This window comes from Myxine glutinosa, chromosome 5 (assembly GCF_964187855.1).
Source record: "Myxine glutinosa chromosome 5, kmMyxGlut1.1, whole genome shotgun sequence".
Classification (NCBI taxonomy): domain Eukaryota; kingdom Metazoa; phylum Chordata; class Myxini; order Myxiniformes; family Myxinidae; genus Myxine; species Myxine glutinosa.
In genome coordinates, this window is record NC_136265.1 from 53,254,862 (window position 1) to 53,268,731 (window position 13,870).

The 13,870-nt window shown below is 42.1% G+C and overlaps 1 protein-coding gene and 1 long non-coding RNA gene across 2 annotated transcripts in view; one reads left to right on the plus strand and one right to left on the minus strand.

Moving 5' to 3' along the window:
• The window catches only part of LOC137428610 (zinc finger protein ZIC 1-like), a 9,952-nt gene extending 9,911 nt beyond the window's left edge, over nt 1-41 (plus strand). The window contains exon 3 of the mRNA XM_078778068.1: nt 1-41. This exon is cut by the window's left edge and continues 1,643 nt beyond it. The gene's annotated coding sequence lies outside the window, so the exon portion shown is untranslated.
• Nucleotides 42-180: 139 nt separating this feature from the next.
• LOC144892274 (uncharacterized) lies at nt 181-3,907 on the minus strand. Its single transcript, XR_013623485.1, has 3 exons — nt 2,432-3,907; nt 1,983-2,367; nt 181-1,728 (listed from the first exon to the last, which is right to left on the minus strand). It is a non-coding gene; the product is annotated as an uncharacterized LOC144892274 (long non-coding RNA).
• Between the last annotated feature and the right edge of the window lie 9,963 nt (nt 3,908-13,870).

The window sequence follows — 13,870 nt, forward strand, 5'->3', positions numbered from 1 at the left end:
AAATGGTCAGTATAAACACACCTCGTTATCAAACATGGTCAGTACGAACACACCTCATTAGTGAAAATGGTCAGTACGAACACACCTCATTAGTGAAAATGGTCAGTATAAACACCTCGTTATCAAACATGCTCAGTACGAACACACCATTAGTGAAAATGGTCAGTATAAACACACCTCGTTAGTAATAATGGTCAGTATAAACACCTCGTTAGTGAAAATGGTAAGTATAAACACACCTCGTTATCAAACATGGTCAGTACAAACACACCATTAGTGAAAATGGTCAGTATAAACACACCTCGTTATCAAACATGGTCAGTACGAACACACCTCATTAGTGAAAATGGTCAGTACGAACACACCTCATTAGTAAAAATGGTCAGTATAAACACAGCTCGTTATCAAACGTGGTCAGTTCGAACACACCTCATTAGTGAAAATGGTCAGTATAAACACACCTCGTTAGTAAAAATGGTCAGTACAAACAACTCGTTAGTGAAAATGGTCAGTATAAACACACCGCGTTATCAAACATAGTCAGTTCAAACACACCTCGTTAGTGAAAATGGTCAGTATAAACACACCGCGTTATCAAACATGGTCAGTACGAACACACCTCATTAGTGAAAATGGTCAGTATAAACACACGGCGTTATCAAACATGATCAGTTCGAACACACCTCGTTAGTGAAAATGGTCAGTATAAACACACCGCGTTATCAAACATGGTCAGTACGAACACACCTCATTAGTGAAAATGGTCAGTATAAACACCTCGTTAGTGAAAATGGTCAGTATAAACACCTCGTTATCAAACGTGGTCAGTACGAACACACCTCATTTGTGAAAATGGTCAGTATAAACACCTCGTTATCAAAGGTGGTCAGTATGAACACACCTCATTCGTGAAAATGGTCAGTATAAACACCTCGTTATCAAACGTGGACAGTACGAACACACCTCATTTGTGAAAATGGTCAGTATAAACACCTCGTTATCAAACGTGGTCAGTACGAACACACCTCATTAGTGAAAATGGTCAGTATAAACACCTCGTTATCAAACGTGGTCAGTACGAACACACCTCGTTAGTGAAAATGGTCAGTATAAACACACCTCGTTATCAAACGTGGTCAGTACGAACACCCCTCATTAGTGAAAATGGTCAGTATAAACACACCGTTATCAAACGTGGTCAGTTCGAACACTCCTCGTTAGCAAACATCATCAGTATGAACACACATCGTTAGCAAACACGATCAGTACGAACACACCTCGTTAGCCAATGCAATCAGTATGAACACACCTTGGTAGCAAACACAATAAGTATGAACACACCTCATTAGCAAACGTGATTGAGTATGAATACACCTCGTTAGCAAACATGGTCAGTATAAACACACCTCGTTAGCAAACACAATCAATACGAAAACACATCGTTAGCAAACATGGTCAGTACGAACACACCTCGTTAGCAAGCATCATCTGTATGAACACGCATCGTTAGCAAACACAATCAGTACGAACACACCTTGTTAGCCAATCCAATCAGTACGGACACACCTTGGTAGCAAACCCAATCAGTATGAACACACCTCATTAGCGAAAGTAAATTGAGTACAAACACAACTCATCAGTGAAAATGGTCAGTATAAACACACCACGTTATCAAACCTGGTCAGCACGAACACACCTCGTTAGTGAAAATGGTCAGTATAAACACACCTCGTTATCAAACCTGGTCAGCACGAACACACCTCGTTAGTGAAAATGGTCAGTATAAACACACCTCGTTATCAAACCTGGCCAGCATGAACACACCGTCAGTGAAAATGGTCAGTATAAACACACCACGTTATCAAACCTGGTCAGCACGAACACACCTCATTAGTGAAAATGGTCAGTATAAACACACCACGTTATCAAACCTGGTCAGCACGAACACACCTCATTAGTGAAAATGGTCAGTATAAACACACCTCGTTATCAAACCTGGCCAGCATGAACACACCTCGTCAGTGAAAATGGTCAGTATAAACACACCACGTTATCAAACCTGGTCAGCACGAACACACCTTGTTAGTGAAAATGGTCAGTATAAACACACCTCGTTATCAAACCTGGTCAGTATGAACACACATCGTTAGCAAACACAATCAGTATGAACACACCTCGTTAGCCATTGCAATCAGGACGAACACAATTTGGTAGCAAACACAATCAGTATGAACACACCTCATTAGTGAACGTGATTGAGTACAAACACAACTCGTCAGTGAAAATGGTCAGTATAAACATACCTCGTTATCAAACCTGGTCAGCACGAACACACCTCATTAGTGAAAATGGTCAGTATAAACACACCTCGTTATCAAACCTGATCAGCACGATCACACCTCGTTAGTGAAAATGGTCAGCATAAACACACCTCGTTATCAAACCTGGTCAGTACAAACACACCTCGTTAGTGAAAATGGTCAGTATAAACACCTCGTTAGTGAAAATGGTCAGTATAAACACCTCATTATCAAAGTGGTCAATACAAACACACCTCGTTAATAAAAATGGTCAGTATAAACACATCTCATTTTCAAACCTGGTCAGTACGAACATCTCGTTAGTGAAAATGGTCAGTATAAACACCTAGTTAGCGAACTTGGTCAGTATGAACACAACTTGTTAGCAAATGTGGTCAGTACGAACACACCTCATTAGCGAACGTGGTCAGTATGAACACCCCTTGTTAGCGAACGTGGTCAGTATTAACACACCTTGTTAGCAAATGTGGTCAGTACGAACACACCTCATTAGCGAACGTGGTCAGTATTAACACAACTTGTTAGCGAATGTGGTCAGTACGAACACACCTCATTAGCGAACGTGGTCAGTATGAACACCCCTTGTTAGCGAACGTGGTCAGTATTAACACACCTTGTTAGCAAATGTGGTCAGTATGAATACATCATTAGCGAACGTGGTCAGTACAAACACACCTTGTTATCAAATGTCAGTAAGAACACACCTCATTTGCGAACGTGGCCAGTACGAACACACCTCGTTGGCAAACGTGGTCAGTACGAACACACGTTGTTAGCGAACGAGATCGAGTGCAAATACACCTCGTTAGTAAACACGATAATTATGAACACACCTCATTAGCATCCGCGGTCATTACAAACACACCTCTTGAGCGAACGTGGTTAGTACGAGCACACCTCGTTAGTGACTGAAATGGAGTGCAGTGCAGGGAGACCTGAAGGTACCGCACGTCCTGAGGTCTCTCTTCGCCTCGTGGTCAAGGAATCACGAGTCTAGTTCACACAAACGGTGATGGCGCGTTACGAGCTCGCACACCTGTAAGGATCACTGGACCCCACTAATTTATCTATTTATTTATTTACCCTCTCCCAAGTGTGTATATCTGTATATTCTTACCTGTTCTTTCTATATCGGCGATGTTTCCTGTGCGTACGGTACGATGATAGATATCCGAGACTGAGCTAAATACACAAATGCGTATGTAAACTTGTGAAGTCCGTGTTACACCGTTCGCGTCTCGGTGGCAGATTTACCTTTTTGCGGAGACGTCGCATCAAGGTCGCGCCATATTCATTAACTCACGGCCGTGTTGCCTGAAAGGTGTACATAGACGACGATGACGTGTCTGAGCCGTCCGAGTGATGTCCAGCGCGACCGCAATACCGCCGTTGTGTATTTGTGACTTTTCATATTCATTCGCATGGATAACGCGGTATAATCGTGACGTGTCTCCCAGGTGTTGTCGGTATTTATGACGTATAACGAGAATGGATTACGCATTGCTGTGTGAAACGTCATTTGAATTGCTGTGCTTTTGCGTAGAGAACGAATCGTCTGGAATAAACATGGTGTTTGGTGTTTTATTAAAATTTTCCGATTTTCTTTACCACCTGCCCTACCCCCCGGCCCCCCCTCACCCCCACCCCTCTAGCAAAGGCCTAATTTACTGAACTAAGGGTCACGAAGCACTTTGTCCATTTGTAAGTTTCCCCGGTTCCTGGCGAAGAAGCTTAATGGAGGAGGATCGGACGGAGCGGACACTCGGACGGAGTCGGGGGACATCGGTGGGTTCTTGTGTTTGGACAAGTGGTTTTAGTAATACAAGATGAACATTTTAATTTTGATTAATTATTACATACGCTGCCATAAGCTGCAGGGCGCTTGGCCTATTACATATTTAAGGGAAATTGTTTTAAGATTAAGTGCTTGCTTTGCCCGACTCGGGTTTTTGTAACTCCACGAGAGGTCGTGGGAGAGGTGGGGCAATTTGGGGGCAATTTGGGAATTCGTGGGGGGGGGGGTGGAATTGGGGATTTGGGGTGCAATTTGGGAATTTGGGGGGAAATTTTGAAATTCGGGCGGTTGGGAATTTGGAGGGCATTTTGGGAATTTGGGGCACAATGTGGGAATTTGGAGGGCACTCGGACGGAGTCGGGCAAAGCAAGTCGGGCAAAGCAAGCACTTTTGGGAATTCTGGGGCAAATCGGGATTTTGTAGGCAATTTGGGAAATCGGGGGGCAATTTGGGAATTTGGAGGGCAATTTGGGAATTCTGGGGCAAATCAGGATTTTGGGGGCAAATTGGGAATTATGGGAGCAAACTGGGAATTCTGGGGGGCAATTTGTGGATTTGAGGTGCAATTTGGCAATTTGGGGGGAATTTTTGAAATTTGGGAATTCGGGGTCCAATTTGGGAATTGGGGGTGAAATGTGGGAATTGGGAGGGCAATTTGGGAATTCTGGGGCAAATCTGGATTTTGGGGGCAATTTGGGAATTCGGAGGGTAATTTGGGAATCTGGGGAGCAAATTGGGAATTATTTTGGGCAATTTGGGGGGTGCCTGCAATACTCGGGGCGGACTTCAGGGACCCGAGTCGGTGACACGACCATTAGCCCCATCGTCACACATCACTTTAAAGTCGCACGTCTCGCCTCAAGCCTTGAAGGCCTAATACATCATGGCGCCAGAATCGCGTTAGTGGCCTACATAGGCCGGAGGGGCACATCAGACTCTTGTTCATGTCGCTATTATCCAGACAAGAAGACAAAACGCTCCTCATTCCGGTCCGTCCTGTACGTGGCCATTTGGGGGCCGAGAGGTGTGTGTACAAAGTGCCCCCCACGCCCTCGTGTCCCATCGGGTGTCGAGCGGTGATTCGCAGCAATTATAGACAAGATGGACGAGCCTCGTGGGATGGAAAGTTTGTACGCACGACGACATTCACGACTCGTTCGGCCACGCTTTGCTGCACCCTCGTCTCGTCGTTCAGGTGATCAGATTTTCGGCCCTTTTTAAGGCTTTCCCGAGACTGCTCGTGTGCCCACAATGGGACACGTGGGCTGCGGTAAAGGGTTGGCGTTTATTTATTTAATTTGTACACGGTGACGTCATTATTGGGGCAATTCCAAGACGGAAATATTGCCTCGTGATCAGATCCGTGGCAAATATGTGCAGCATGTGGAGGGAGCATGGGAAGGTCCTTAAAGGTAGAGCAATGTGTGTAGGCCTCGAAGGGTGGGGGGGGGGGGGGGGGGGGGGTGTAAAGGTGTGACGTCGAAACCTCTCAATATTGTGTTTGAGGCAAAAACATTTTTTCCCGTAACTCCACGAGAGGTCGCGGGAGGGGTGGAGCAATTTGGGAATTCGGGGGGCAATTTGGGGAATTTTTCACCCCTTTTCCGATTTCAACTAAAAGTGGGGAAATTAATCCGATTCCCCGACACCTTGTGTACCTGTGTTTTAAAAATAATTTTCATGTTTTCATTCACGTCTTAGACATCACTTTCCACCTCGGTGATCCAATCCAAAGGCATTGCATCATCACTGGGGTCCGAGCGCGAGGGATCAGGTGAGTCCCGACCCACGTGGTGTGGTCATGACCCCCCATTAAATCTTCTTTTTCTTCAAAAAAGACGATTTGTCATATATGGGGATGTGTGCGGCTTGGTCTCTTCGTACAAACTTAACGAGGGAATGACCAAAAAAAAAATAACAAAACGAATTAATTCAGAAACTTTCACAAGAAAACCGAAAATGGTATAAATGAGAGAAAAACATTTAAATGAGGTTTGTTGTTTGGACGTGTGGAGGTTTGAGGTGTTCATGGCGGAGACTCATTGGCCGAGCACACGTCACAGACATTTTCAAACAGAGTCCACCTTGAGAGAGAGCCGGGCAAGGTCCACGTGACACGTTCAGCCGAGGCGGTAAAGCCGCGTGCACCAGTAGACAGCGGTTGCGAGCTCATACGCCGCACAACGTTACATCATCTTCATTTGCACGGATAACGGATCATGTCTGGATGAACCAGTTAACAAAATCGAGACGAGACCAAAAAACAACCCATGACGTGCGCCCCGAGTATGGATACGTGTGTGTGTATAATAACAGCTCGGCCTACTTTGACACTCGGTTCCAGTAGGCCTACATCGTTTCAATCCCAATTGTCCGGACCCAAGGCAAGCTGTTTGTAAAGGTCCCTTTGTGTCCGGACAGTCCGCTTACTTTCACTTTGTCCAACGCTGACCTTTATCTTTCAAAGGGAGCGAGCCTCTCGTGGCAACAAAGCGCCGGATTTAACCGGATAACACTCTTCCACGAACCTTTATGTACAGCTTGTGACGTCACGTCTTATTTTGAAATAGTCACAAGTGATAATGGAAGTTCATGCGGGTGTTCAAAAAAAAAACAAAACCCCGAAAAGACCGAGAGCTTTATTCCCCAAGGGTCGTACATCCGAAATGGGTGAACGTGTGCCGATCGATATTGTCAAAGGACCGCGACATCGACGAGGATTCCAACGGACCGACTGACAGAGGTCCGATTCATGGTGCCCCTTGTGACGTCACAAATCTGCGTGACCGACGTTTGCAGAAAATTCACATCAAATTTCTTTATTTCGTTCCTCATTACAAGAATACTTGCTCATCACTTTGAAGATTATTTCAAAATAAGATACAAAACCGACTACGGTGTGATTTATTTAATTTTGGCGTGCATGTACCTGTGCAGGTTTCATGTGCAAGCATGAATTTACCTCTTTGCCATGTTAGTTTGTGCGTGTGACGACAACGGCGAGATTAGCGCTTCAGTCTTTAAATTTATCATCTGAGGCTTTCGTACATAAACAACCCCGGCCCTCTCTCACGACTTGTCAAGGCTTTTAGGCATAACGCACAATTTTTATTCCCCATAACGAATCGGAGTGACGTCATGGTATGGGTCCACATTGCGCCATTACGGTGTCCACGTGTCCTGGTTTGCACGCTGGCTGCAGGTTAACCACCCTGCCTCTTTGGTGGGACATGTAAATGGAGTAAAGATTACTACGACCAACAGTTCCATCTCAACAGCAACTCCTGTCGGCGGCTCCGACATTATGTCCCCCGGTGAGCAGTTTCCCCATTTTCATCATGAAGATGATTGGGGGGGGGGGGGGGGGGGGGTGGGTGGGGGTGGAGGAGGAGAATCGGACAACAAGAACTGAGGCCGTTTTATTTATATATTTATTTAAATTCCCGACTGATATTTGTTTGTTTTCAAATCGATGAGGGAAATAAGCACACATATTATATATATATATATATATATATATATATATATATATATATATATATATATATATATATATATATATATATATATTTATATATATATATATATATATTTATATATATATATATATTTATATATATATATATATATATATATTTATATATATATTTATATATATATATTTATTTATATATATATTTATATATATATATATGTATGTGTATATACATACATATATAAATATATACATACATACATACATACATACATATATATACATACATATATGTACATACATATATGTACATACATATATATTATATATACATATATATATATATATATATATATATATACATACATACATATTAGGTTGGTCCAAAAATTTGAAGATTGGATTTTCATTTTTCCACAATCCTGCCCCTATTCCTATTGAAGAAAGTAGTTTGTGGTGAAAATTTGAGCTTGATTGGACAATATTTAGAGGTTGCTCAAAATGTTGACAAATTTTAATGAATAATAAGATACAGAATTTTTAGTGTCATACATCAATTCATAGATAATTATCTATTTTCAATTACTCAAATTATTTATTATTGTTATTGTTGTTGTTTGTTTGTAAACTAATAAATAATTATGTACAATGTACCATTGTACAATGTACAGTCACATGAAAAAGTAAGTACACCCCATGTAAAGTTTTGACTTTTTCAACATATTTCAACATACAGCTATTTGATCTTCATTTCAACAATATTGAGAGATAAAGGTGATATAATACAACAAATATCATGAAACATTTACATTTTGTCGTCCATTGTATAATTTAAATAAACATAAAGGCAAATTTCGCATGTGGAAAAAGTAAGTACACCCTTGGCTCTAATCGGTGGTATTGCCCCCTTTGGCAGAAACAACCTCAAGTAGGCGTTTCTTATAACGGTCTACCTGTCTCTGACATCGACTGGGAGAAATTTTTGCCCACTCCTCCATGCAGAATTCTTTCAGCTGTGCGATGTTTGTGGGGTTTCTTGCATGCACAGCTCGTTTCAAATCCCCCCCACAACATCTCGATGGGATTTAGATCCGGGCTTTGACTTGGCCATTCCAGAACCCTCCATTTCTTTCTTTTCAGCCATTCCTTGGTGGATTTACTGGTATGTTTAGGGTCATTGTCATGTTGCAAGGTCCACCTTCGGTTGAGCTTCAACTTTCCGACAGATGGCCTCACATTATCCTCAAGCACCCTCTGGTACAATGAAGAATTCATAGTGGATTCTATGATGGTGAGCTGTCCAGGCCCTGATGCAGCAAAGCTGCCCCAAACCATAATATTTCCACCACCATGCTTTACAGTTGGTATCAGGTTCTGGTGGTCAAATGCTGTCTTTGGTTTTCGCCAAACATGTCTTCTGGTACTGTGGCCAAATAGCTCTACCTTTGACTCATCTGTCCAGAGCACATTGTTCCAGAAGTGCTGGTCTTTGCCTAGATGTTCATTGGCAAACTTTAGTCTTGCCCTGATGTTCTTTCTGGACAGCAAAGGTTTCCCCCTGGCACACCTCCCATGTAGATCAAATATGTGCAGCCTCTTTCTAATGGTAGACTCGTGCACTTTGACATCAACAGTGGCAAGAGCTACCTGTCGGTCCCGTGATGACATTCTGGGGTTCTTAGAGACTTCTTTCAGCATCTTGTGGTCTGCTCTCAGGCTGAACTTGCTGGGGCAGCCTGGCCTGAACAAGTTGGCAGTTGTTTGGAATCTTCTCCACTTGTACATGATCTTCTGGACAGTCGAATGATTGATTTCAAATTGTTTGGAGATCTTTTTAAATCCCTTCCCAGACTCGTAGGCATCTATAACCTTCTTTCTGAAGGCATCAGAGAGCTCTTTTGATTGAGGCATGGTGACGCCGCACACTTCAACAACAAAGAGCAAACCAAACTAAATGTCTGAGGTTTAAATAAGACAGGTTCCTCCAAGATCCTCTCGAACGATGTTCTCATCATTTGCACTTGAGCTGATGCACCTGATTCTAATTTTAGGTATTTGAAGTTGTGATAAATGTAGGGGTGTACTTACTTTTTCCACATGCAAAATTTGCATTTATGTTTATTTAAATTATACAATGGACTACAAAATGTAAATGTTTCATGATATTTGTTATATTATATCACCTTTATCTATCAATATTGTTGAAATGAAGATCAAATAGCTGTATGTTCAAATATGTTGAAAAAGTCAAAACTTTACATGGGGTGTACTTACTTTTCACTTACTTATATTATATATGCAAAGATTTGCGTTTGGGAGTAAATCCAAATGACTCCATGGTAAGATCTCCAACCTTTAATTGAACAAACAATGACTCAACGTTTCGATTAACAACATGTGACAAAGCCACACGCCTCCGTTAATCTTCCTCAAGAGTGATAAAATCATCTCAACATCCCCTTATATGCAAAGTGGGCGGGGTATATGCAAAGTGGGGTGGGCAAAGCTGGACAGCCAATGAAACCGTATCACACCGCTCTCGTGAACGGAGACGTTACTGACCAAATTCAAAAATCAACCGCATATTAACGGTTCAAAATAATCAGGTAAGCAATGCTGGATTATAACTATATATACGTCTAATGACTGACTCACTCACAATCATAAATGTTTTGCACCTTTGCATTTTAAGGCCATTTTCCCTGCTGGAGCGGGGGTTAGCCTTGCGGTCCCCATGACAATCTTCTCCATTTTACCCTATTTTCTCCATCTCCCCTTGTTAACCCCCTTGCCCGCATTTCTTCTTCCACCATCTTTCGCCAAGTCTTTCTCGGTCTTCCCCGTCCTCTACTTCCTGCTACATTCATTTCCATTCAACTCAAAGCCAATATACAAGGAAAATCACAAAACCGTCGGAAATTGTTCAGAAACGAAAATACCCGCGAATAAGTGACGGCCGGTGCAGGATCTGTCTGCTCACTGCTTGTCACGTGACCCAAGACAATGGAATTGACGCTAAAACTGGTTGCTAGGCAACGGTAATAAGCCTCGTCGACCTCTTATTTGATAACTTTTGCCGTATTTCCATTAAAAATTACTGCAGCTGTAAACTCTTCAATAAAGAGCTCATTCTAATCACTAATTGTTGATTTATTTGAGTTATTTAGCTGTTTGCAGAATGCAATCACAATAGGCTTTTAAAACAGTCTGTCTCTGACCTATGATGTGCTTAAGTATTGATATGTTTTAAGTATTGATATTACTAAGTAATCGTATTAATTTAGCATTTTAATTTCTAAGTAATTGTAATAACGAGAGCACACTTCAAATATTGCATATTTAATTGTACCAGGGGAGTACCCGTCCGGCGGGGCGATCTTGTTCCAAGTACACAACACGTTCTTCTGACAGATAGCTTTATTTGGGCGGTGTATGGACAACAGACTGTTCCCTCAATTACTACCGAAAATAAATAATAATGTAAAAAACCCGGGTTGCATGCATTAAGCAAAAACATGCCTTGTGCTTATAATTCAAAACACTCACTGCCCTGGAAAACGTGGGGACAGGAATACTGTACTGTAAAGGGTGGGTCTTGCAATAACCTCTCCCACCTGGAGGTGGCGCTACACAATATACATTTGAAAGGAGAAATTGCGTTCCCCAACCCTCCCCACCCCCAAGACCACCGACAAAGATAAAAACACCCACAATACACTCATTGGGATTATGCTGGTCTTGTGTAATGGACCCAGAACTGTAGGAGTAGCATGACAAACAAACAAGAAATATGTCGTGCATTGCACGATACTTGCAAAATCCCTAAAATAAATTGTTGACCTTTGGCCTATTTTGACCTTTGAGCCTCAAAAATAATTGGTGGTTGAATTGAATGACCTGATATGCAAATGCTGTTCAAATTTCGACATGATCGGATGAAAATTGAGGATTTTAGAAATTGCACCTATAAATTGCACCTAAATTGCCCCACTCCCCTTTGTTGACCTTTGGCCTATGTTAACCTCAACAATAGTTGGTGGTCGAATTAAGTGACCTGATGTGCAAATCCTCTTCAGATTTCAAATCTATTGGATGAAAATTGACAACTTTAGAAATTCGACGAAGTTGTTGGATGACCTTTGGCCTATGTTGTCCTTTGGCCTATGTTGACCTTTTGACCTCAAAATCGATAGCCGTCTTGCTTATGACCAACTCCACCATTACGTGAAGTTTTGTGAACATCGGTTTCAAATTTTGACCTGTAGGCAATTGACATATAGACAGACAGAATAACGCACACGACCAAACAATATATTTGAAAAATCTTCGATTTTCGCAAGTAACAAACACACACCGGTCCATTAATTATAGTAAGGATTGCATTTTGGGTCACATGACTTGCTGTTTTTTTGGTCATTGTTTGACCAAGTTAATTATGAATACGAAACATTTTTTATATTTTTGCCTTGCTTATCGTAACCTCGTGCTCTTGATTTTTAATTTCTCATAATACACATCAAATATATAAAGCTTATATTTGTTATGTCTGCATGTAGGATGCACCAGAGTAGTTGCTTGCAATATGCAAACATGCTACACTGATATGTAAAAAAAAAAAAAAAAAAAAAAAAAAAAAAATCTGTGAGAAATAGTAGAAACTCCACAGTACGAGCAAGGCATCTCATTTGCATTAAATAAATAATCGGGAGATTAAATCAGACGCGGACGTAGCTTCAGGACGTCAATCTTTAATTGTCGACAAGCTTTCGACCAACAAAGGTCTTCTTCTTAGTCGTCCCCAACCCTTTTGGTTTCATTCTTCCCCGATCGCTTTAGTCTTTTCCTGATTGAATACCTGTGGCACGATTTGGCCAACGCTCGGAATCGGGTTTAGGCGCTTGATAATGGCTCGAACCGTGGATTGCTAAACCGCTCTGCAAATACCATCTTGTCCGTGGTTTGAGCGGTACTTGTCTCCCTGTTCTGCGGAGGGATTGGTGAAGGTATTCGGGACAACACCTTGACCAATAACCGTGATCAATCCCACCCCACAGAAGAGCGTTACAAGTACCAGGACCGGTCGGACGGCCAGCTTAACAGGACAAGGGGATTAACCACCCCGTGCTAACGGGAGTGCCGTCCCCCGGATCCGTAACAATTGTACTGTAAAGGGTGGGACTTGCATCCTTACTTGCGTCCCCAAGTCCAACTTCCGTTGAACTTGGGGACGACGAAGAAGAAGACCTTTGTTGGTCGAAATCTTGTCGACAATTAAAGATCGACATCCTGAAGCTATGTCCGCGTCTGATTTCATCTCCCGATTATATATATATATATATATATATATATATATATATATATATATATATATATATATATACGTATATATATATGTATATATATATATATATATATATATATATATATATATATATATATATATATATACGTATATATATATGTATATATATATATATATATATATATATATATATATATATATATATATAAATATACACACCAGTATGTTTATATATGCATATATGTATACACGCAAGGAAGAATACCCATCCTAAGTGACGGGAAAAGCTAGCGAAACTATCCCCCTTCTCTCTCTCCCCCCCCCCCCAACCCCCCGATCCTCTACCTCCCCCACTCTCTCTCTCTCTCTCTCCCGCTCCCCTGTCCCTCGCCTATCTCCACCACTTCCCTCTCCCTCCCCTGTGTCCTGTCTCAGCTGTCTATCCCACTCCCCTATCTCCCCAACTCCCGGTCTCTTCCCCACTCCCCTCTCACTCCCCCACTCTGTTCCCCCCCACTCCCCTCCCCTCTCCTCTCCACATGCTCTATCCTTTTAAAGTGGCTTTAATTTCCTTTTCAGTTTTTTTTTGCTTTCGCTATTCAGTTGTTACTTATATTTGATATCTGATGTACCGTACTCGTTACAGAGCGTCTGTGCCGCCAAGGCAGCTTCCGGAGCAATGGTTATGCTGGGTTGCTTGCCATTGCTTTCCCAGCAGTAGGTCGGGCAGGATTTTGTCATTTGTTCAGGGTGCCGACGATACCTCACCCAATCTACATGAAGGACACCATGGGAATCTTTAACGTCCATCAACTAATGTCGGAAGACGGGATGCCCAGTTTAACATCCATCGGATGACGACACACATTGATGATTCGCCCAGTCTGTGAAACACCGGGATTATGGTCCATAGCTGGGTCAGGATTCAAACCCAGGCGAGACAGCTTAGAGGAGAGTGCGCGTACCTCAAGGTCATC